A 24,430-nucleotide genomic window follows, 5' to 3' on the forward strand; every position below is an offset into this window, starting at 1 on the left:
TCAAGTGTTGGAGCATTTATAACTTCTGGTGGCAAGTTGTTCCACTGGTTAATTGTTCTCACTGTCATGAAATTTCTCCTTAATTCCTGGTTGCTTCTCTCCTTGATTAGTTTCCATCTGTTGCTTCTTGTCCTGCCTTCAGGTGCTTTGGAGAATAGCTTGACCCCCTTTTTCTTGTGGCAGCCCCTGAGATATTATCATGTCACCCCCTAATCCTTCTTTTCATTAAACCAGACATACCCAATTCCAGCAATCGTTCCTATGTTTTAGCCTCCTCCTCATCTTTGTTGCTCTTCTGTGCATTCTTTGTAGGATCTCAGAATTATTATTATCTATTTTATTCATTAAATATAAAACTCAGTCAACTGAACATTTAAAAATGTATCAGAAATATTATGGACTGGCTCTGGAGGTTGATATGAGTTGCTGCCCACATCCTAGGTATCGACCAAGTATCTTCTCAAAATGTATGTTGTTTACATAATAACCAGTGGATTAATTTAGCAACTTAGTCATGTCTAGCTTGCTAGATGATGATGATGATGATGATGATGATTATAAACTTATTCATTAAACATGAAACTCAGTCAATTGAACATTCAAAAATGCATCACAAATACCATTGATTGGTGCTAATGGTTGATACGGGTTGCTACCAGAGTCCTAGGTATCAATCAAGCAGGGTGGATAAAAATCAATGATTTTTTTTAAAAAATAAAAAAAATCAGATTTTTTTCATTTAAATTGGATTTTTTTTTATTTTTATCGAATTTATTTTAATAAAAAACTTTTGGGGTAAAAATCTATCGTAAGATAGTTTTCTATTTAAGATACATAAATAATTTAGTTTGTTCAGCCTGAAATGGAGCTTAGTGATGTAGCAGGAGGCTGTATATTCTGCAACACTGGGACTATCGGTCAGTCAACAGCGGGTCAAAGGAGGAGCAGAGATGAGAGTTGCTCTTTAAAAATTATGATTTAAATCGAGTTGATTTAAATCAAGCCTTTGTACTAGTGATTTAAATCATGATTTAAATTGTCATTTAAATCAACTCGATTTAAATCAAATCCACCCTGCAACCAAGTACCTTCTTAAGATGTACGATATTCCGAGTAGCACAGTTTTTTGCACTTCCGCTGGTGTTATTGCAGGAAGCTGCAATTTCTTGATGCATTTTATAAAATTCTTGGACATGGTACCAAGTGCCCCGATGACCATGGGTATCACTGTCACATGTTTCATCCATAATCTATTGTTGTTGTTGTATCATGGTGACCAAAAGTGGACGCAGGATTCCAAGTGTGGCCTTACCAAGGCCTTATAAAGCAGTATTAACACTTCACGTGATCTTGATTCTATCCCTCTGTTAATGCAGGACTGTGTGTTGGCTTTTTTGGCTGCTGCAGCATTTAAATATGTATTGCCAAGTTTGGGCGAAACCTGGTTCGAAAACAGTGACTGTGAGAGGGGCTTTGGAGTCCTAGTAGACGATCCCTTCAACGCGAGCCAGCCCTATGCAGCAGCAGCCGCCAAAAAAGCTGATACAATCCTTGGTTGCATAAACAGAGGGATGGAATCAAGATCACGTGAAGTGTTAGTACCACTTTATAAAAGCCTCCTTCAGAACTGCCCCAATCCTGAGTCAAATTTCACACCATTCTTTAAATGCACAAGGGCTGCTTTCTCAATAGCTCCAGTGCTGTGGTCCAACCTGCATTTTATTCTACTGCATCCAATTTTGGTCACCACACGATAAAAAAGATGTTCAGACTCTAGAAAGAGTGCAGAGAAGAGCAACTAAGATAATTAAAGGGGAATAAAACATATGAAGAACAGTTGCAGGAACTGAGTTATGTCTAGTCTAGGGAAGAGAAGGACCAGGGGAGACAGGAGAGCATCTTCCAATATTTGAGGGGCTGCCCCAGAGAGGAGGAAGGGGGTCAAGCTGTTTCCCAAAGCACTTGAAAGCCAGACAAGGAACAATGGATGGAAACTGAACAAGGAGAGATTCAATCTAGAAATAAGGAGGAATTTCCTGACCGTGAGAACAATCCACCCATGGAAGAGAAGTTGCCTTCAGAAGTTGTGGGAGCTTTATCATAGGAAGCTTTCAAGAAGAGACTGGGCTGCCATCTGCCAGAAATGGTGTATTAGGGTCTCGTGCTTGGGTGGGGGGTTGGACTAAATGACCTCCAAGGTCCCTTCCAACTCTGTTATGTCAGAGCTTGTTGCAGAAATTAAATCCAGAAAGCACACGCAGGCAGGCGGATGCAGCAGGATTCATTAACTTCTTTTATATACATAATAATACATGAAGATAAATGTACAATACCCACATAGATTCTTCTTCAACACAGTAGCAGTTACAAGCAACGCACAAGGCAGGAGAGAACAGTTAGTTTCCTTTCAGCAGAGCAGAGCTTAATACAAAGGGAGCCTCCTCCATACAGGGCAGTTAAGCTTCTGCACAGCCTCAGTCGCCTAAGCAGATTTCCAAGAAATATCATTTGCCTGCAAGCAAGAACTGGTGGGACCATAAAATACAGGCAGTCCCTGACTTACGATGATTCATTAAGTGACCATTCAACGTTACAATGACACTAAAAAAAGTGACTGAGGACCATTTTTCACACTGACGACCGTTGCAGCCTCCCCGTGGTCATGTGATCAAAATTTGGACACTTGGCAATTGATTCGTATTTATGACCGTTGCAGTGTCCCGGGTCAAGTGATCCCCTTTTGCAACCTCCTGAGCAGCAAAGTCAATGGGGAAGCCTGATTCACTTAAGGACCGTGTTACTAATTGAACAACCGCAGTGGTTCACTTAACAAATGTGGCAAGGAAGGTCGTAAAAATGGGGTAAAACTCGCTTAAATCCATTTCTTGCTTAGCATCGTAAATTCCGGGTTCAATGGCTGTCGTAAGTCGAGGACTGCCTGTAGAGAAAGTCATAAAAAGTGAAGAAGCTGAATTGCCTAGGGATGTTAGAATTCAAACAAGCATCTGCCACACAACACAACACCCCAGACGTCACAATTGTTGATAAGAAAGACAAAAAAGTTTGTTTAGGGAATGTGGCAGTATCTGATGACAGCAGAAGAGAAGGGAAAGAGTGGGAGAAGATCTCAAAATACGAAGACCTGCAAATAGAAAGAGAACGACTGTGGCAAAAGAAAGCAGAGGTAGCCCCAATAGTGATTAGGTGCCAAAATATCTGGAGCGCCACTTGAATCCCAGCGGCATTGACAAAATCCTCATCAGTCAATTGCAAAAGGCAGCTTCACTCGGAACAGCTTAAATCCTGCCACGAGATCTGTAACGCCCATCCAACATCCACATCTGCCTTTCTCCGGTCCTTAAGAAGGACTCAAGAGCTGGACAGAAACGCCAAAACCAGTCTGAACATCTGGCTGACTGTGCAAGAAGCGTAACAATCTTCGGAATTGACAAAATCCCCATCAGTCAATTGCAAAAAGGCAGCTTGGCTTGCAACAGCTTACATCCTGCGATGAGATCTTTAATATTATTGAACAAGAACCTCTGCCTCTCTCAGGAAGGAGTCGAGAGTGGACAGGAATGCCAAATTTTGGGCTGAACATCTGCAGTTCAGCTCCCCCACACATGCGCCCGCACCTCCTGCCGCCAGCTGGTCAGCGGATCTCTGCCGTGCATGTGTGGGGCACATGCGGGGGGATCGCGCGTGCATGCAGGGACCAGGGCGCGGGGGGGACACATGTGCATGCGCGGGGGCGGGGTACGTGCAGTGGTGGTCACACATGCATGCGGGGGGGGCGGAACACGTGTGGGGGGGGGACGCACAAGCTTGCTTTGGGCACTCGGTCCGGAAAAGGTTAGCCATCCCTGGTCTAGGGTTTCCTGCCTAAGCAGGGGGCTGGATTAGAAGACCTCCAAGGTCCCTTCAGACTCTATTACTCTGTTAAGAATCTGTTAAGGTATGTTCACTGCCTTGAGGTGATTTATAGAAGTAGGTAGGTAGGTAGGTAGGTAGGAAGGGGAATGGAAAGAAAAGAAAAGAAAAGAAAAGAAAAGAAAAGAAAAGAAAAGAAAGAAAGAGAGAGAGAGAGAGAGAGAGAAAGAAAGAAAGAAAGAAAGAAAGAAAGAAAGAGGGAAGGAGGGAGAAAAGAAAGGAAGGAAGGAAGGAAGGAAGAAATGGAATGAAAAGAAAAGAAAGAGAGAGAAAGAAAGAAAGAGGGAAGGAGGGAGGGAGAAAAGGAAGGAAGGAAGGAAGGATGAAATGGAATGAAAAGAAAAGGGAGAGAGAAAGAAAGAAAGAAAGAGGGAAGGAAGGAGAAAAGAAAGGAAGGAAGGAAGGAAGAAATGGAATGAAAAGAAAAGAGAGAGAAAAAGAAAGAAAGAGGGAAGGAGGGAGAAAAGAAAGAAAGAAAGAAAGAAAGAAAGAAAGAAAGAGGGAAGGAGGGAGAAAAGAAAGGAAGGAAGGAAGGAAGAAATGGAATGAAAAGAAAAGAAAAGAAAAAGAGAGAGAGAGAAAGAAAGAAAGGGGGAAGGAGGGAGGGAGAAAAGAAAGGAAGGAAGGAAGGAAGGAAGGAAGGAAGGAAGGAAGGAAGGAAGGAAGGAAGAAAGAAAGAAAGAAAGAAAGAAAGAAAGAAAGAAAGAAAGAAAGAAGGAAAGAAAGACATTAAGCCTGCAAAACTTTGGCAGTTCCTCCGGAGCCTGAAATCATCCTTCAGATGCATTCTGAAAACAGGAGCCATGGATCCTTGGTTTAATCACACCATCTGCAGATGCGCGAGTGCACACACACACACACAGACAGCCCTCTCCTAAACGGCGTGCCTCCACCGCTGGCAGTGTGCAACGATCCCATATTTGCAGGGAGGCATGACCGACACTGCCGGCTGATGGGATTTTCGGAATGGCTGGGCCCATTCATCACTTTCTTTCCACTAGATTTACCTGGCGATAGGCGGGGGGGCGGGGGGGCAGCCCCTTTGACAAACGGCTGTGCACTCCGAACGCACAACCCCGGAGCATGATTAGCCCAATTAGGACAGGCCCCCTGTCACTCGAGACGGCTTCCTGCCAGCCAAGCGGCACCAAGGACCATCCATCTTCCTGCCAACGCAGCCGGGGAGACAGAAAGGATGGCTCCCCTTTGCAAAAGTTAAAGCTCTCTGCCAAGCAGTTTAAGGCTTTTACAAGCAAGTCCCCGACGGACGACCGTTCGAAGGTGCAACAGCACTGAGAAAAAAAAAGCGATTTAAGGCTCGGTCTTCGCACTTATGACCGTCACAACCCCATTGTAATATGACAAAACTTCAGGTTTGGGCAACTAGTGTGTATTTACGCCAGGTCCAGGGTTCACATGATCCCCATCGGTAACCTTCCCATCTGACCTCCGACAAACAAAGTCAATGGGGGGGGGGGAGAGCTGGATTGGCTTAACAACTGTGTGATTCGCATAACAACTGCAGCGATTCACTTAGCGACCATGGTGAAAAAGGTCGTAAAAATTGGCTGCGCTTAGAACTCGCCTTGTTCTATGATGGCTAGCTGCTCCCAATTGTGATTGTAAACCTGTTGTTAACCACAAGCCCTGATGATCTTTGGACACAACCCAGGTCAGGAAAGATCTTGGTTTAGTCCTTGGTTGTGGGAAGGCCACAAAGTTGCCCCCAACAGGGAGAAGAAGCCATTGCAAACACAACCATCTCCCCAAAAACCAGCATGGATGGATTCCTGCCACAGAGTCAAGCTCAAATCAAATCTCCAAAAGATAAAAAAAATAAAAACTAGGTTTTTAAGAAGAGATTAGACAAGCATTTGTTTGACATAGTATAAGGTCTCCTGCTTGAGCAGGGGGTCAGACTAGATGACCTCCAAGGACCTTTCCAACTCTGATGTTCTGTTAGGTGAAATCTCTTAGAAGGTTTCAAACATTTCACTGCGTCAAAATGCAAAGCATCCTTGCAAGGCAAAAAATTAACACCTTCAGGAAGAAAGAGAGATCGGAAACAGAGAGAGAGAGAGAGAGATTTAGATGGGAACAATCTAAATATGCCATCCTTTATTAATGCTAGAATCACCTTAAGGCCAAGCCACTTTTCACGTAGTCAAAACTTTCATTTTCTCCTGTTTTTATCATGCCCTCCTATTTCATCCGCCTTGCGGTTTAATTTGAAAGATTCCCAATCTTAAGAATGAAATTAACCAATTGAATATTTCACAAACAGGATGTTAAATACCCCTCAGAGGAAACGTCCATTATGCAAAAATTTCAGGACAAAATATTATACGATACTGAAATGAAGAGACCTAAAACTAGAAATAAAATTTCACTTCCGTGAACCTCACTGCTAATTGCAAATTTAATGGGAGAAAATGTGACACATTTTAAATAATTAAAATAAATTTTAACAATCTCAGTTAACTGGAAAAAGAAAGCTACCTCCAATTCTTTAGAATTGCATTCATCGAATAATAATGTAAATTTTAACAGAATCGGTTAGCTGGAAAAAGAAAACTATTCAAATTCTTTACAGAGTTACCTTCATTCAATAATAATGTATCCAAGCAAAACTTTTGCTACACATTTTACTAAGCCATTCTTAAAATCACATTTACTGATTTATTTGCATTCTTTCCTCTAAACTGTATCCATCATACAATGATCTTGGTTATTTTTGACAACTTTATTTGCTCTCATTTGCCCTGAATGATTTCTAAATGGAAAACTGGGTTTAAATATTTCCAACGATTTGTCGAAGGATTGTGAAATTATTTTTAAAACCCTCTTCTCCAATTTGGTACATGCGCCCTTGAAACGTGTCAAGAAAAACAAGAGATGCGTGAACAAACAGCACACAAAATTACGGAAAAGTCGAAGCGGCAGAAAACCAGGGAAAATGCACAACAGCAGAAAGAAAAAATAATTGTGATTTCTTTTTTTGGAGTCTCCATCTGCAATTTTCCCCGCAAAGGAGAATATTACAGCATCATAACACGCTTTAAACCCTGGCCAAGCCATTCAACTCAACAAACCTCACGATAATTTCGATTCAGAAGAGAAAATGTAAAATATTCTAATAGAGAAAGCAAATTGGCGCCGAAAACGAAAGCAGTACCAGGAGATAAATGTGCAGATTTTCAACGTGAGACAAACAGGAGTTGTTGCACACCCTTCAAATAAACGCATCTTCTTGTTAGTTCCACCAAACCACAAGGGATAAAAAATTAAAGTTATAAACCGAATGCAACATTTTGTGGAAAGCACTCAGTGGGGCGAGGAAAAGGTAAGTGAAGAGGAAAATTTTGCAATAAATAATAATAATAATAATAATCCAGAAAGTGATTGGGTTGGGTGGAATTGCATGAGCTAACTTATCTAAATTCTTGAGACCTACCTTCCTTCCTTCCTTCCTGTTTTCTTTCTTTCCTTCTTCCCTCCCACCCTCATTCCTTCCTTCCGCCTTTCTATCCTTCCCTTTCTTTCTCCCTTCCTTTCCTTCTTTCCCTTCCATCCATCCATCCAAACATCCCACTTCACATGAATTTATGTACACTGAGCGTATGCACCAAGACAAATTTCCTTGTGTGTCCAATCACACTTGGCCAATAAAGAATTCTGTTCTGTTCTGTTCTGTTCTGTTCTGTTCTGTTCTGTTCTATTCTATTCTATTCTATTCTTCTACTCTACTCTACTCTACTCTACTCTACTCTACTCTACTCTACTCTACTCTACTCTACTCCTATTCTAATTCCCTTGCTGAAAATTAAATGGTGAGGATTTGAGGAGGAGAAAGTCTCCATTATTTAAAGCAATGTTTTTCAAATTTGGCTGCTTTAAGTTGGGTGGACTTCAACTCCCAGAATTCCCCAGCCAGTTCAAAGCAGGTTTTTTTTTTTCAAAGTTGGCTCCTGGAAGATTGATGGCTGGCTGGGGAATTCTGGGAATTGAAGTCCACCCATCTTCGAGTAGCCAACTTTGAAAAGCACTGATTTAAAGCAAGTCACCCAGAACACTTCCGTCCTCTTGATGCAGGCAGTTCACAAATATTTTAAAAGAAATGCAACAGAGGGTGGGACGAAGTGTAATATTTCATAGCTTTACTGGAGAAAGGATCCCCAGTTCTAGAACTACACAAAATTCCGAGATTGGTGTTAGAAAAAAAGCAAGATTTTGCTGACGAAAGTGCCCAACTTCGAATGGCTGGCTGGCTGGCTTGCTTATTATTATTTTATTATTTTATTTTATTTTATTTTATTTTATTTTATTTTATTTTATTTTATTTTATTTTATTTTATTTATTTGTTATGTTATGTTATGTTATGTTATGTTATGTTATGTTATGTTATGTTATGTTATGTTATGTTATGTTATGTTATGTTATGTTATGTCATGTTATGTTATTTAGTTTGTCAAGCATGTATGAGAAAACAAGTATAACATATGGAATTATATGTAATATGAAAAATAAGATGGAATTGTCCCCCAATCTCTCCTTTGCAGATCTGGCCATTGCAAAGTAGGAAGGAAGAAGGTTAGGGTTAGGGAAGGTTTTTGCAATTTCCCCGCCACCCTCTTTAAAAATTAGAGCAGGGAAGGGGTGCAACGGAGCAATTCTTTGCAGGATGCACCATGGTGGTGTGTGGGTTTTTTTTAAAGGTGTTTTTTTTTTCTCTCTGCAGAGCCCGGCTGGATCTGCTCCTTTTTGCAAAGTGGACGTTTCTTTTAACGGCTTCTCCCTGCCCCACAATGGCAGAACCTGACCTTGTTTTGGGGGGCGTTATCTCTTTACCCCCTTTCTTTTCTCCCGACCTGGTTTGGGAAGGACAGAAGTGAATCATGCTGCTTTTCAGAAGCGGCTTTTATTCGAAGCAGACCACTCTTTGCCAGCGAGACAAAAGACGGGATCCGTGAACGGGAGGCTGGCATTGCACATCCTACCATGAATCAGAGCCACCAGGGAGGGCAAGGAGGCAGGTTCTCCGTGGGAGACAAACTGAGTTGCTTCGGGCAGCTTCCACACGTCCCTTCGCGGGAGAGGCTTTGCTTTTAGGCCACACCAAAAACGAAGGGATTTGAAGTGTCACACGCTGGGAGGGGCTCCAGGTTGAGCCACAACGCTTTAAGGGGACACCTTGAGGGCATTATGCCGTTCCCTCCCAGCCCACGGGACTTTTTTTTACCCCAAGGAAGAGCCTTCTTGGTGGTAGCTCTTGCACTTGGAACTCCCTGCCACTTAACACGTTACTAGAAGAGAGTATTTGTAGCTCAGGGTTGAAATGAGGGGCGCTGGGTGCTCTCTTGAGCTGGGTGGTTTTCTTGCAGGCGTTTCGTGACTCAGCTAGGGAACATCCTCAGTGCTGGAAGGGAGGAGGAGGAAGAGGAGGAGGGGAGGAGGAAGAGAAGAGGAGGAGGCGAGGAGGAATGGGAGGGGGAGAGGAGGAGGAGGACGGGAGGAGGAGGAAGAGGAGGAGGAGGAGGAAGAAGGAGGAGGAGGGGAGGAGGAAGAGAAGGAAGAGAAGAGGAGGAGGAAGAGGAGGAGGAGAGGAGGAAGAGAAGGAAGGGGAGGAGGAGGAGAAGGAAGAGAAGAGGAGGAGGGGAGGAGGAGAGGGAGCGGAGAGGAGGAGGAGGAGGGGAGGAGGAAGAGAAGAGGAGGAGGCGAGGAGGAATGGGAGGGGGAGAGGAGGAAGAGGAGGGGAGGAGGAGGAAGAGGAGGAGGAGGAAGGAGGAGGAGGAGGAGGAAGAGAAGGAAGGGGAGAGGAAGGAGGAGAGGAGGAGGAGGAGAGGAGGAGGAGGAGAAAAAGAAGGGGAGGGTGGAGAAGGAAAAGACGACTGTGGAGTCCTGGGTGCCCTCTGAGCTTGGTGGTTTTCTTGCAATCTTTTCATGACCCAATAATGATGCACTGATGATATTACCTAGTTGGGTCATGAAACGTCTGCAGGAAAACCACCAAGCTCAGAGAAGCACCCAGGACCCCACAATCTTCCTCCTCCTCTCTGCAAATCCTTCTCCCTTCCAGCACTGATGATGTTACCTAGCTGGGTCACGAAATGCCTGCAAGAAAGCAATCAGTGAAGGATGCTGGGAGAGGAACGGCTGGATGGATTCCTGAAGATGTTCTTTTGTCCAGCTGCAGCCCCCCCCCCTTTCCCACACCTCTGTCTCCCTCCAGGTGGCCCCCCCAACCCGGCCTGCACTTTTCCCATCGTCTGGTAATATAGGCCAGGGTGTCACCACGTGTGGGATGTCACGGCCTCCGCTCTCCAGAGACCGTGGAGCTGGTGACCAACGTGGCAGGATTCGAACCCTCCCCCCCCCCCAATTTTGCAAGCATCTTTGTACTTGCAGGCAATGCACACAGCGAAGGACTTTGCCTCGTTGTGATTTTTCCCCGTTCTGCCACTTTCTCCTCACAGGCAACACATTGTCCCTAGATACAGGCGGTCCTCGGGTTACGACGGTCCATTTAGTGACCGTCCAAAGTTACAACGGCACTGAAAAAAAGGGACTTAGGGCCGTTTTTCGCAGGTACAGTACGACCGTTGCAGCATCCCCGTGTTCCCGAGAGCAAAGTTCAGACACTTGGCAACTGACTCGCACTTACGACGGTCCCAGGTGTCACGTGATCCCCTTTTGCGACCTTCTGACAAGCAAAGTTAATGGGGAAGCCAGATTCACTTAACAACCATGTGACTGACTTAACAACTGCAGTGATTCACTTAGCAACGGTGGCAAGAAAGGTCATAAAATGGGGCAAACCCCACTTAACAACTGAAACGTTGTTCTCCAATGGTCTGAAGAATTCAGATCACAAGAATAGATCAAGGAGACCAATTATTCCTCAAGGATAGGTATTCCTCGACTTATGACCAAAATTGAGCCCAAAATTTGCACTGCTAAGTGAGCTTTGTCCCATTTTACGACCTTTCTTGCCACCGTTGTTAAGTGAATCACTGCACCCCTAACCCTGTCAGAGTTTGTTGCAGAAATTAAATCCAGAAAGCACGTATGGGTAAACCGATTCAGCAGGATTCATTAACTTCTTTATATACATAATAACAGATGAAGATAAACAAACGTACAACACCAATAGCAGGTACCTTCCATGGCAGCAGTTACAAGCAAAACACAAGCAAAGTACAGCAGACAGACAAGTTTGCAGCTTCAGAGCTTAACCCAGAGCCACGCCCAGGCTCTTCCCAGTTTCACTTTCAATTCACCAATCAGCTCCCATTGGCTGACTTAGTTGCTATGCCTATTCATTGGCTGACCTTGTTACCACGTCTCCATTCAGTCCCCATTGGCTGATCTATTCCAGTCTATGAATATTCATACTCTGACAAACCCTGGCTTTGCTTTCTCAGAAGGTCAGAAAAGGGGACCACGTGACCCCCGGGAGACTGCGACCGTCATAAATACGAGTCAGCCTCTGAATTTTGATCACCTGACCATGAGGATGTTGCAACGGTCGTAACTGTGAAAAACCGGTCATAAGTCGCTTTTTCCCTGTGCCGTTTTAACTTCGAATGGCCATTAAACGAATGGTTATAAGTCGAGGACTTATAGCCGTAGCCAAATAAAAACGAGTGGAAAAATTAATTTTTACCTGGATAAGATTTGCGCAGCTAATCTATAGTGAGTCTCGCACTGCCGTTGACGAACTCAACAAACACACAACATCGCACAAATGCTGGGAGAATGTACAGGCAGTCCTCGACTTACAACAGTTCATTTAGTGACCGAAGTTACAACGGCACTGTAAAAAGGGGCTTATGACCGTTTTTCATACTTACGACCACTTCCGCATCCCCACGGTCACAGGATCAAAAATTCAGAGGCTTGGCAACTGACTCAAACTTATGACCGTTGCAGTGTCCCGGAGTCACCTGATCCCCTTTTGAGACCTTATGACCAGCATAGTCGACGGGGAAGCCAAATCCGCTGAACAACCGTGCGACTCGCTTAATAACTGCAGTGATTCACTTAACAACGGTGGCCAGAAAGGTCGTAAAATGGGGCAAACTCTCTTAAAAACAGCCTCATTTAGGAAATTTTGGGCTCAATGGCGGTCGTGCATCGAGGACTACCTGTAGGCACGGTTAAGACAGCACCCACCCCCCAAAAAAATTAGGCGTACAATTTTCAGCGCGTTGAGCAAGGCTGAGTTCATAAAAACAGGTCAGGCGAATAAAAAATATCTCATAAAAATGACCCAGAATCATTTTTTCCTTTAACTCAGTTCCAAGGTGATGACTAAACTGCTTTTTACGAGACTGTGGGGAGGGGGAGGCGGATTTGCTGGCTCATCCTCTTATTTTATTCCTCCGGGAAGCAGCCCCTCTTTCCCCAAAAGACCAGCGCAGAAGGAGCCTCCCAGGCCAGCCCATCAAAGTGGGCACCGGTGGGTTTCTATTTACCTACTAAATTTATATGCCACCCCTCGGGACTCTCCCACACGATGCTGGGTGGCTTACCGGACCCCCACCCCATCCCCGGGGGGGGGGGGGGGAAGGCAGATATAAAAACATGAAGAGTTTGCAAATCCAGGAGTTCAAGAACTGTAAGCCTATTTATGAGTTGGGCAGATATACGGAGGGGAGGGGGTGAGAGGAGCAGAGAGGGGAGGGGAACAGAGAGGGGAGAAGAGGGGAAAGGAGGAGAGGGGAGGGGAGAAGAGAGGAGGGGAGGAGAGGGGAAGAGGAGGGGAGAAGAGAGGAGGGGAGGAGAAAGGAGGGGAGGGGAAAAGCAGAGGGGAGGGGAACAGAGAGGGGAGGGGAGAAGAGGGGAAAGGAGGAGAGGGGAAGAGGAGGGGCGAAGAGAGGAGGGGAGGGGAGGGGAAAGGAGGGGAGGGGAAAAGCAGAGAGGGGAGGGGAGAAGAGGGGAAAGGAGGAGAGGGGAAGAGGAGGGGAGAAGAGAGATGGGGAGGGGAGAAGAAAGGAGGGGAGGGGAACAGAGAGGGGAGGGGAGAAGAGGGGAGGGAAGAGGAGGGGAGGAGAGGGGAAAGGAGGGGAGGGGAAGAGGAGGGGAGGGGAAGGGAAAAGCAGAGAGGAGAGGGGAGAAGAGGGGAAAGGAGGAGAGGGGAAGAGGAGGGGAGAAGAGAGGAGGGGAGGGGAGGAGAGGGGATGAGCAGACAGGGGAGGGGAAGGGAGGGGAGGGGAGGAGAAGAGAGAGTGGGGAACAGAGAAGGGAGGGGAGAAGCACAGAGGGAAAGGGAGCAGAGGGGAATAGCAGAGACTGGAAGGAAGGAAGGAGCAGAGAGGGGAGAGAGAAGGGAAGGGAAAGGAAGGGAAAAGAAGAGAAGGAAAGGAAAGACAAAAGAAAAGAGGAAAGGAAAAGACAAAGAAATAATAGAATAGAGTAGAACAATAAAATAATATAAAATAAAATAAAAATAAAATAAAATAAAATAATAAAATAAAAATAACTTGGGAGGCTCTAAAAACCTGCCTTCCTCCAAACATGGGAAACCCTCCGGATCTCTGCTAGACACAATGATGGTGTCAACATCATCACACCAGGCGAAACGGCTTCCGAGGGCGTGTGTCATCCCTCCCTCCCTCTTTGGAGCCCCCTCCCCAATTCTTTCATCATGATTGACAAGGGATTTCTACATCCCCATCCTGAACATTAGGAGAGAGTGGCTGGGAAATAAGCCAAGCTAATTTTTTTTTAAAAAAAATTGTCACGGGCCATTAAGAGCAAATGGGTGTCCGTCAGGATTTTCACCCGGGGGTCCTGTTGTTGTTGCGTGTGGAGAGTGCACACCAATGCATAAACACACACAAATGCGCCCTTGAGAGCCTATGCACCAAGACAAATTCCTTGTGTGTCCATCACACTTGGCCAATAACAAATTCTATTCTATTCTATTCTATTCTATTCTATTCTATTCTATTCTATTCTATTTCTCTTCTCTTCTCCTCTCCCTATCTTCTCTTCTCTTCTCTTCTCTTCTCTTCTCTTCTCTTCTCTTCTCTTCTCTTCTCCTCTCCTCTCCTCTCCTCTCCTCTCCTCTCCTCTCCCCTCCCTTCTCCCTACTCTGTTCTGTTCTGTTCTGTTCTGTTCTATTCTATTTTCTCCTCTCCTCTCCTATTTTCTCTTCTCTTCTCCTCTTCTCTTCTCTCCCTATTCTATTCTATTCCTTTGCTTTATTCCTATTCTATTCTATTCTATTCCATTCCCCGGTTGAAAAGGCCCATAATTTGCAAGTGACAACTGAGTTAATGCGTAGTAAACCCTGGAGAAAATTCTCCACACTTGCCCCCTTTTTTTGTCACCGACCAAAAACCAGAAGCCGCTCACGAGGGTGAATCTGTGCAAAAGCCACAGGGACGAGGAGATCCCAAAATATATTTTGTTATGTGTGAGTTTATTTATTTTCCTTTCCTTTTCATCTGGGGCGCAAAGCCAAAGTTTAAGGGGAGAAAGAGCTTTTTAGCCTCATCCCATACAATTTAAGAAATTCTTAAATTTTAAGAAAAACTTAAAAATTTTAGTTTTTAAGTTTTTTCATAATCCTGTAAAGCAGTTTTTAAGTTTTAAGTCCAATGCAAGAAGTGGATCAGTACAGCCGGTCCTCGACTTACAACAATTCATTTAGTGACCGTTCAAAGTTACAAAGGCACTGGGGAAAAAAGCGACCCATGACCATTTTTCACACTTAACGACCGTCGCAGCATCCCCGGGGGTCACGTGATCCAAATTCAGAGGCTAGTTGGCAACTGGCATGTACTTACGACGGTTTTGGTTTTTGCTATCCGTGCTGGTTTTATCGGTGGATTTCTTGCAGGCTCTTTCAGTCCTGCATAAGCCAACCCCTTGAGGACTAGCAACCTGGATTGTTGTTGTTGTTGTTTCCAAATGAAAATAACATTCGAGCGGAGGCCCAAACCCATCCCTGGATTGAAGTAAGAAGGAAAATAACCTCATTCCGAGCAAAACAAGGCTGGTTTTTTTTAAACAAGCCAGCCACAAATGGGCTTATTCAGGTGTTTACGCGGGCAGGAATGAAAAGGTGGAAAAAATAGGATTATTTCTAGAGTCTGCCCCAAAGGACAGGGATTTGGGGAAGGTGAAGGCTGAGTTCAGAGACTGGCCCAGAGGTCAGGGCTGCCCAGGGGGCCCAATCCACCCTATTTTCTGCTAGCCGAAGGTACCTCGGAAGACAAGCTGCAATTAACAGCCCAGAAGACGTCCGAAGTGCCCCGAATTTGAATGCAACACTAAGTGCTTGGAATGCGTAAAAGATGATTTTCCTGGATGGTTTTTGTTTTTTTTTTAAAGAAAAAGCAAAGCAATCTTTTGTGCCAATCCACCAAGCGGAAGATGTCACCTTGTTTCTCTAGGAGACGTTCTCCAGAAAGGGAGATAAACCTCGCAGGGGGAAGGCCAGACAAGAGTGTTTTCTTGGGTGTTTTTTTTTTTTTGCAAAAATATGAAGGGGAGGGGAGAGGAGAGGAGAGGAGAAAAGAGGAGAGGAGAAGAGAAGGAGGGATAGGAAGGGAGGAGAGAGAAAAGAAACGAATGAAAGAAGGAAGGGAGAGGAAAGAAGGAAGGGAGGGAGGAAGTAAAAGGAAGGAAGGAAGGAAGGAAGGAAGGAAGGAAGATGGGAATGAGAAGGAAGGAAGGGAAGGAAGGAAGAAGGGAAAAAAGGAAGGAAGGAAGGAAGGAAGGAAGGAAGGAAGGAAGGAAGAAGGGAAGGAAGGAAGACGGGAAAGAAGGAAGGAAGGAAGAAGGGAAAAAAGGAAGGAAGGAAGGAAGAAGGGAAGGAAGGAAGAAGGGAAACAAGGAAGGAAGGAAGGAAGGAAGGAAGATGGGAATGAGAAGGAAGGAAGGAAAGAAGGAAGGAAGGAAGGAAGAAGGGAAAAAAGGAAAGAAGGAAGGAAGGAAGGAAGAAGGGAAAGAAGGAAGAAGGAAAAGAAGGAAGGAAGGAAGGCAGGCAAATACCCAATTCTTGATCACATGACTGCGAGGATTCCACAACGGTCCTAAGTGCGAGAACCAGTCATACGTCACTTTTTTCAGTGCCGCTAGAACTTCAAAGGGTCGCTCAACAAACGGTTGTAAGTCGAAGACTACCCCTGGGTGTTTATCGCTCGCCCTCCAGTCCCATTTCCAGCAGAGGACTATTCGGGAACGACTCCAACGTCTCCCTAAGCCTTCCTCAAGAGGGACTAGGCGCATGCACTGCAGCTTAGCTCTGTGGCCTCACCAGTTTGCTTTCCCGCCTGCCCCAATGCGCCCACGGCCTTCTCTATGGCGTGCAACAAAGGTGAGACATATATCTGAAAAGGGGAAGGGGAAGGCAAATACCAAGTAGGCTTGAAGTAAGGGTGTGAGTGGTGCGAGAGCAGCAGGCATCTATTGAACAAGGTGGGCTGGGATTCTCCATTCCCTGGTTTCATGAGGACTAGAAACCTGAAGAGGTGGATTTGGTTGTTGCTTACATCTGGCTTGCAGGGGGAACCTCCTCCTGTGAGCCACATGAAGTCTTTGCATCCTTCGTTAAGGGTGCTGAGTGGGATGTAGGGGTCATTTAGGAGATGTTCTCTTGGGCAGGGGTCTCCAACCTTGGCCACTTGAAGACTGGTGGACTTCAACTCCCAGAATATATATATATTTGCATTTCCCAAAGGAAAACTTTGATGCGTCATTCTTTTGCAATTCTTCTGGGTTGAGTAACACAGAACGGAGAAACGGGTCAAATTCCTATTCCTCCAGGACCATATTTAGTGATCTTGGAAGCTTCTCCCTCCTGCTGTCCTTCAGACCTCTTGAATCCACCTTCCCACCAACTTCTGGTTAAGAATTATGGGCCTTGCCTTGGAAAAGACACATCTGGAAGCCCACAGGTTGTGGAATGCTGCTCAGGATGAGAACAGAGCAAGCTTGGAGGCATCTAACGCAGCTTCCGATTCAAATTTGTGGACGCCAGGCCCGACCCATGTCTTCACAATGCTTTATCCTAGGACTACAGCAGAATGTTTTGGGGTGGTTCCAAAATGGTGGCAATCCGTGTTGGCCTTGTAGGATCAACCATCCAGAAGGAAAAGAACCAAGAGAGAACAAGAACTCAACAAACTAAGACTTGGTAGAGCAGCCACGAAAGGCTTGGAGAAGTTCTCCAGATGTTCTGACGGGTTTTTGCCTATAAAGATCGAAATTGTGCAGGATGTGCAATTCCCTGTGAGGATCTATGGAAACCAAACTTTGGACTTTGAAGAAACAGAAGAGCATTGAGATCTTTGAACTTTGGTGTTGAGAAGACTCTTGAGAAGACCATTGGACAACCAAGAAAACAACCAATGGGTCATCAAAACAACCAACCAAGACTTCTCACTCAGGACAAAATGACCAGGCTCAAATACTCCAACCTTGAACACCTTATAGAAGATCTTCCTGGAGAAGACTCTTGATACTGGGAAAGGAGGAAGGAGAAAGAAGAGGAGGATGACCTTCAGGAAGGTGGAGGGACTCAATTATAGCGCCAACAAGTGCCCCATTGAAGATCATGAAGGACCAGTTTGAGGGCCAGATCATCCTGGAGAAAATCTATCCGTGTGGTTGCTGACAAGCGACGCTGATGTCATCTAATCAATTGATCAATCAGTTAATCAATGCAAGACCCAACTCTTTTCAGAAGCCCATCATGCTGGGAAAGGTGGAAGGAAAAAGAAGAAGAGGACAACCACCAACAAACAAAGTGGACTCACTTACAGCAGTGGTGGGACCGCCGTTGGAAAGCCTGAAGGACCAATTTCAGGAGCAGATGGTTGGGTTAAAAGACCTCCAAGGTCTTTGTTGTTCTGTTAATTTGGGGACAGATCATCTGCAGAAGGTCAACCTATGTGATCTTTCAGAGTCAACGCTGATCTGGCAGTATTTAATCGATTCGTCAATCAATGCAAAAACCAGCTCCTTTGAGAAGTCCATCATGCTGGGAAAGATGGAAAGAAAGAGAAGAAGAAGACAACCAGAAGCAAAGACGATGGATTCAGTCACTGGCATCGTTGGAAGACCTGAAGGACTAGTTTGGAGATAGATCAGCCATGGAGAACCTCGATCCTTTTGGCTGCTAAGAATCAACACTGATCTGATGGCATCAAACCATCAATCAATGCAAAGACCAGCTCCTTTGAGAAGTCCACCATGATGGGAGCCACCATCCATGAAGATCAACTCAGTGATGGTGGTGATGGGAACACTGTTGGAAGACCTGAAGGACCTGTTTAGGGACAGATCCACCACAGAGAAGGCCTATCCATACAGTTACTAAACGTTGACCCTGACTTGATGCACATGGTGCATTAACAGTAATCAGTCAGTCAGTCAGTCAGTCAATCCAAAGAACAGCTCCTTTGAGAAGTCCATCATGCTGGGAAAGGTGGAAGGAAAGAGAAGGACAACCAGCAGAAAGGAGATGGACTGTTATGGTGGTGATGGATGCATCTTAGGAGACCTGAAGGACCTGGTTGGGGACAGATCATCCGGAGAAAATCTATCAACCATGACTTGGAACTCAACCAACCAACCCAACCCAACCCAACCCAACCCACCAACCAACCAACCAACCAACTAATCAATCAATCAATCAATCATATACCCAGAAAGAGACTTAGCACTAAGGGGGACCTTCCAAGAGGGAAGTCCCTCTGTCTGTTCAATTTCCTGTGAGCAAATCCATGTCTCACAACCAAGGAACAGATAACACTAACCCCCCCACACACACACACAACCACACACACACACACACCAACCAGCGGAAACAGCCAGCCAGGGTCTCCTGGTGCCCCCAGGGCCTGCCTCCCCTGCCCCCTTTCCCTGCAGAATTAATTCCTGTGCCAGAGCCCTAAATTTTCATTTTTTTTAAAGGTGTGTTCACAGAAAAAAAAAAGTGGCAATAAAGCTTATCTCATCTTATAAGCAAGCCAAAAACATCTTCCCGAAAACTTTTTAAGACTGGCTATCCCATCCTTCCCGGCTAGCATGCCCAACCAGTGATGTCTGCTGTGGAAGATGGGGTGTGGAGTCCAGCTGGACTGGAAAAGGAACTTTAAAAGCAACAGTCGGGTTTATTTTGGGGGCGCAAAAGCTCATTATGGGACCTCAACGAAGGAGGCCTAAAAGATACAACTGTTTAGCGACGATTCAGTTACAACGGCACTAAAAAAGGGACTTATGGCCGTTTTTTCACACTTACGACCGCTGCAGCATCCCCATGGTCACGAAAGCAAAACTGACTCAGACTTATGACGGTCTGAGTGTCCTGGGGGAGGGTCACATGATCCCCTTTTGCAACCTTCTGCCAAGCAAAGTCAATGGGGGAAGATGGATTCACTTAACAACCGTGTGACTGGCTTAACGACTGCAGCGATTCACTTAGCAACGGTGGCACGAAAGGTCGTAAAATGGGGGCAAACCCCACTTAACGATGGAAACATTGGCCTCCCATTGTGGTCGTAGGTCGAGGACCACCTGTAATTCTGCAATGTTCCCAGGGTTTTCCAACCAGCTGCTACGTTTCCCTAGGCGCGGTTCTTCCAAGTTCTCAGCGCCAAAGCTCGGATTGTGCAACCTCAACCGTGGGCAGAGCATGGCGCAACCTTCCCTCTGGCAGGAGCTGGGTGCAAAAGCTGGAATACCCACCGGGCATCAGCGTGGCTGCCAACAGCTCAGCAAGATGGGAACCTGGCATCAACTCTGCCCATTTTCTGCCCTGTTGGCTGGCAGGGGAATTCTGGGAGTTGAAGTCCACCTATCTTCTAAACTACCTAGATTGAGAATCTCAGCTCTAATCCAAAGAAAACGAAGGCAGGATTTTTGAGGGCTCTGCTCATTAACATATGCAAAGCAGGGTGGATACTGGTTGGGGAATTCTGGGAGTTGAAGTCCACCCGTCTCCGAGTGCCCAAGGTTGAGAAATAACCGGTCTAAGCATAAAAGACCAGCATTTGGCAAAGGGGCTGCCATTTCCCTTTGCATAGTCCAAGGGGCAGCCCCTCCCACCTGGGGCTGTGTGCTTAGTCCGTGGATGGGAGGCCACAAGGAAATCCCCAGGGTTGTAGACGGGGAAGGAAAGAACAGGGCAAGGAAGCCACTTAAAGTAAAAGTTGCAAGGAGACATGAAGTCACCAGAAGCTGAACCGAAGGCATCTGTTTTGCAAATTTGAACCCATTCACCCCTCGACTTACAACAGTTTTCATTTAGTGACCGTTTGAAATGACAACAGCACATTTATGATCATTGCAGCCTTTCCCATGGATCGTATAATCAAAATTCGGGCACTTGGCAACCGACTCGTATTTATGACAGTGGCAGAATCCCAGGAGGTCACATGATCCCCCCCTTTTGCGACCTTCTGACGAGCAAAGCCAACGGGGATGCCAGGTGTCACTTAACGACCGGGTTACCAATTTAACAACTGCGGGGATTCCCTTAACAACTCCGGCGCCAAAGGTCGTAAAATGGGACAAAAACTCACTTTAAAAAAATGTTCTCACTTAGCAACATGAATTATTATGGTCGTAAATCGAGGACTTGCTGTAGATCAAATACGCAGGCGTGTAACCCCTGAGAATGGCAGGTTGGTTTAATCTCTGGGCCCAAGAAAACGGGGAGCAACCAGACTGGGGTGCATTTAAAAACAAAAACTCTGACCGCTTAAAAAGCAAGCACTGTGCCTCCCCCCAAACCCTCAAATGCAGGTAGTCCTCGACTTACGACCGCAATTGAGCCCCACATTTCCATTGCTGAGTGAGATGAGTTTTGCCCCATTTTACGACTTCCTTGCAAAGTTGTTGACTGAATCACTGATGTTGTAAAGTCAGCCACATGGTTGTTAAGTGAATCTGGCTTCTCTTTTGACGTTGCTGGTCGTAAAAAGGGACTGCATGATCACGGGGCATGCTGCAACCGTCGTAAGTACACGCCAGTTGTCAAGTTGTCTGAATTTTGCTCACGTGACCACAGGGAGGCTGCAACCGTCATTAAATGGGAAAAACGGCCTTAAGTTCCCTTTTTTTCAGCGCCCTTGTAACTTCGGTCACCAACCAGTCGTAAGTCAAGGACTCCTTGTTTTTTAGGCCTCTTACTGTCCTATAACGAGCTTTCGCACCCCCAAAATAAACCCTCCTGTTGCTTTGCAGTTCCTTTTCCAGCTCGTCACTTTTTTTCCCAGTGCCGCTGTAACTTGGGACTGTCACTAAACGAATGGTCGTAAATCGAGGACTAGCTGTGCGATTGTCTTAAGAGCGTTATGTGCACAATAACCTTCCCTCCTGCCTTGACATCCCTGAACCCCTTTGCAAAAATCCTTCTGGGCCAGTCAAGAATCAAAACCGCAGGGCATCGATGCCACGAGAAGCACCGATGCGCCGGAGAGGTGACCTCCGGGCTTCCTAGCCAAACAGCCAACTCAGCACCCGGCTGCCACTGCTTTGCCTAACCACCCCCCGCCACGTCTCGGTGGGGGTCACCCAGTTCAGCGGCCCACGCCCCGTGTTTCCCCCACCGCCATCGGGGAGAGCTGACGCGATGCGCCGGATGAGTCAGGACCGAGACAAGAGCCACCGTCTGGCTCGCGTCACCCATCCTGACGTCAGCCGGTTTGCAACCAGGGTCAGAGAGGCCAAGCGCGGCCCCGAGTCGACTCCTGGGTGCTGCCTTTGGGGTTCAGGACGTTTCAACGAGGACGTCTCAAAGGCCAGGCGCCCTTGGGATGCGCCGCGTGGAGAAAGTTCCGGAAAGGCTTTGCACAAGAGGCTGGGCGGTGCGCGCCAGGCGCTCAGAGCTGGGAAGGCGAGAAACATAGCAACGATGCAGCGGGTTGCGAAAAAGAAACTCGGGGAGGGATGGGGAAGAGGGCCCACCCCCTTTTCTCTGCCACATTGCAATCTCCGAAGACTGCTGCAACGTGTCTTGAATTCTGGCTATCCATTTTCCCATCCCTCTCAATCCAAAAAGTTGCCAAAAACTTTGGATTTCTCCAAAATCAAAAGCCTCCAAGGTGCCTTTTTGCAATCCTGCAAAATTAGGACATTTTTTTAAAATGTCTTTGAGGGGGGGGGGTCTTTGGGAAGCAGCCTCGGGATCCGATTTAACATTTGGGGGGGGCCCTGCCGGTGGGGCATCCGGGGCCCCGTTTTCAGAGATGCTGGAACGATGCCAGAGACCCAGAATTAGGATTTTCCAGTTCCTCCCCCCCAAACCTTGCAAAGAACGAGGCGTCCGGGCCAAACCCGTGAGAAAATAGCAGCGTGCTCCACCATTCTCTCCGCCATATAATTTTCTTAAATCCGCCAAACTGCTTTTCTTGTTTAATTATGGATAATTAAACATAAGGGGGGGGCGCGAGGGAAACGGAGCGAGTAGTTGTCTTTTTTTTTTTAAGGGGGAGAAAAAAAATTCTCTCATGGGGGAAGTTGTCGAGAAGAGGACAAAATACACAAACGCACACGCGGAGTTCAAAGGAAGCACCCAGCTTTTCCAAGAAAGGGAATTGTGATGTCTGCAAACCTTTAAAGTGTGCGAATGAGCGAGCTGTCAAGCCGGACGGCTGAAGACGCCCAGGGAGAATTAGCAAAGCTGCCTCCAGTCCTGAAAGATGATCAGGTAGATCACTTTCAGATTCCTTTCACCCAGGCCACGGAGAAGGGGAGGGGGCGACACCCATTTAGCAGAGCGCAAAAACTGGTGAACAAAAATCACAGCCGAAGAGTCAGCAGAAATAAGCATCAGGGCTCCGCTCGCCTCCAGGGAGGAGATCCTTCAACACTAACCAGATCCCTCAAGGCCAACTAGATCCCTCAAGACCCAACTGTATCTGCAGGATCCGCGGGCCCCCAGAATGAACGCTGCACCAGCCCTGCCTAGCAAAACCTGCTCCCATTGGGCGGGATCGGCCTGTGCCACGGCGCCTCCATTTTGTGGACGAGCCACGCTGAACGCCAAAATCACCAGCAAACAAAGAAGCTAACCAACTTTGGAAACCCAGAATCCTGGATTGGGTCAACCTGGGATGCCACAGTCCAGACCGGTGCAGTCTGCACGGAACTTGGAAAATTTAGCCAGTGGGGCAGTTGATCGAGATCGAGTGTCTATGGAGATTCTCAGTCATCCAGGTCACAATTGTCCCCAAAAGTTAGGGTTGCCAAAGGGGCCTTTTGAAAAAGCACCTGGGGGGGGCACAATTGAGTGATTCTCTTCCTTCAAGACACCCTCCCCCAGCAAGGATCACAGGTGCCCCTTTGCCACCTTCACAATTGGGGTACACTGCAGGATTAGGATCAGTCATTCAGGCGAGCCCTTTGCAACAAACAATTCCAGAGTTGCAATCTTGGATTTCGGCAAAGAATCAAGGTTTATCCTCTGCTTTAGGGATGGTATCTCAATTCCCGGGCAGGAGGTCCAACATGCACCAAAGAGGGGGCCCTTTTCTACAAGGGTCACGCAAGAGCCCTCCCCCCTCCCCAAAGTTTGCATCAGTCCAAGCCTTAACCCTCTCCAAAAACCAGCTCTTTTGCATCTCAGACAAAACCAGCCTTTTGGGAGTTCAAGTGATGCTATGCACACACACACACAAAAAAAAAACCACACACACACACAAATTTCAGCTAAATGAGAGAAGACACGGATTGTTGTCGGAGAGAATTTTCTCGGTTCGGTTGCAGAAAACGGAGCGGGTTGCGCAAAACCCAGAACCATCCGCTCAATTTCAACTCCGTTTCGAGCCAAAGTTTTTCAACATTTTTTTTTTCTTCCCAAAGCGGCACAACTGCATACGATGCGCTTCTTCCACTGCAGCTATGCGTTACGTCTTCTCCGCCGCCCGGAAAAAATTACAATGGTTGAACAGTCAAAACAGACAAAAGTGGCTCATTTCTGGAAACTGTTTGCATTAAGGGTGTTTCTTTAAAAAAAAAAAACCCAACATTCTACCTTTCTCCAGCCAGACTGTTATTCCGCTAAGAAATCAGGACAGATGACAAATCACAGCCAGGGTGTCAAACACAACAACAAGAAAAGAACAAAGACTGAACAACTCAGTCCGTCTCAAGCAGCTTTGGAAGAATCACATTTCGGGGGTCTTTCTTTAGAGAGAGTGCAAAAGTGCAAAAAAAAGGACATTTTAGAGGTGATTTGGTCCATATCTATGCAGAGGCCGGGACAGAAGCTTCCATCCGTGGGAAGTTTTGGAGCTTCCATCCGTGGGAAAGTTGGGGAGAAGCAAGCTTGCAGGAATGAAGTTTGGGGGTCTTCTTTAAAGTTAGTGGAAAAATGCAAAAAAAAAAATTTAGGAGATGAACCTTTGGAAGAATCAAATTTGGGGTCTGCTTTAGAGTTAGTGAAAAAGTGCAAAAAAAAAAAAGGAGGGAATTTAGAGACGAAGGAAGCTTTGGAGGAATTAAGTTTGAGGTCTCCTTTAGTGTTAGCAGAAAAATGCA

The 24,430-nt window shown here is 46.2% G+C and overlaps 1 protein-coding gene across 2 annotated transcripts in view; it reads right to left on the minus strand.

Annotated features, from left to right (window-relative positions):
* The window catches only part of TP63 (tumor protein p63), a 107,033-nt gene that overhangs the window by 82,139 nt on the left and 464 nt on the right, over positions 1-24,430 (minus strand). The gene's annotated exons all lie outside the window — the stretch shown is intronic.

Source organism: Pantherophis guttatus, chromosome 6 (assembly GCF_059756535.1).
Source record: "Pantherophis guttatus breed Tessera chromosome 6, ASM5975653v1, whole genome shotgun sequence".
In the NCBI taxonomy this organism is placed as follows: Eukaryota; Metazoa; Chordata; class Lepidosauria; order Squamata; family Colubridae; genus Pantherophis; species Pantherophis guttatus.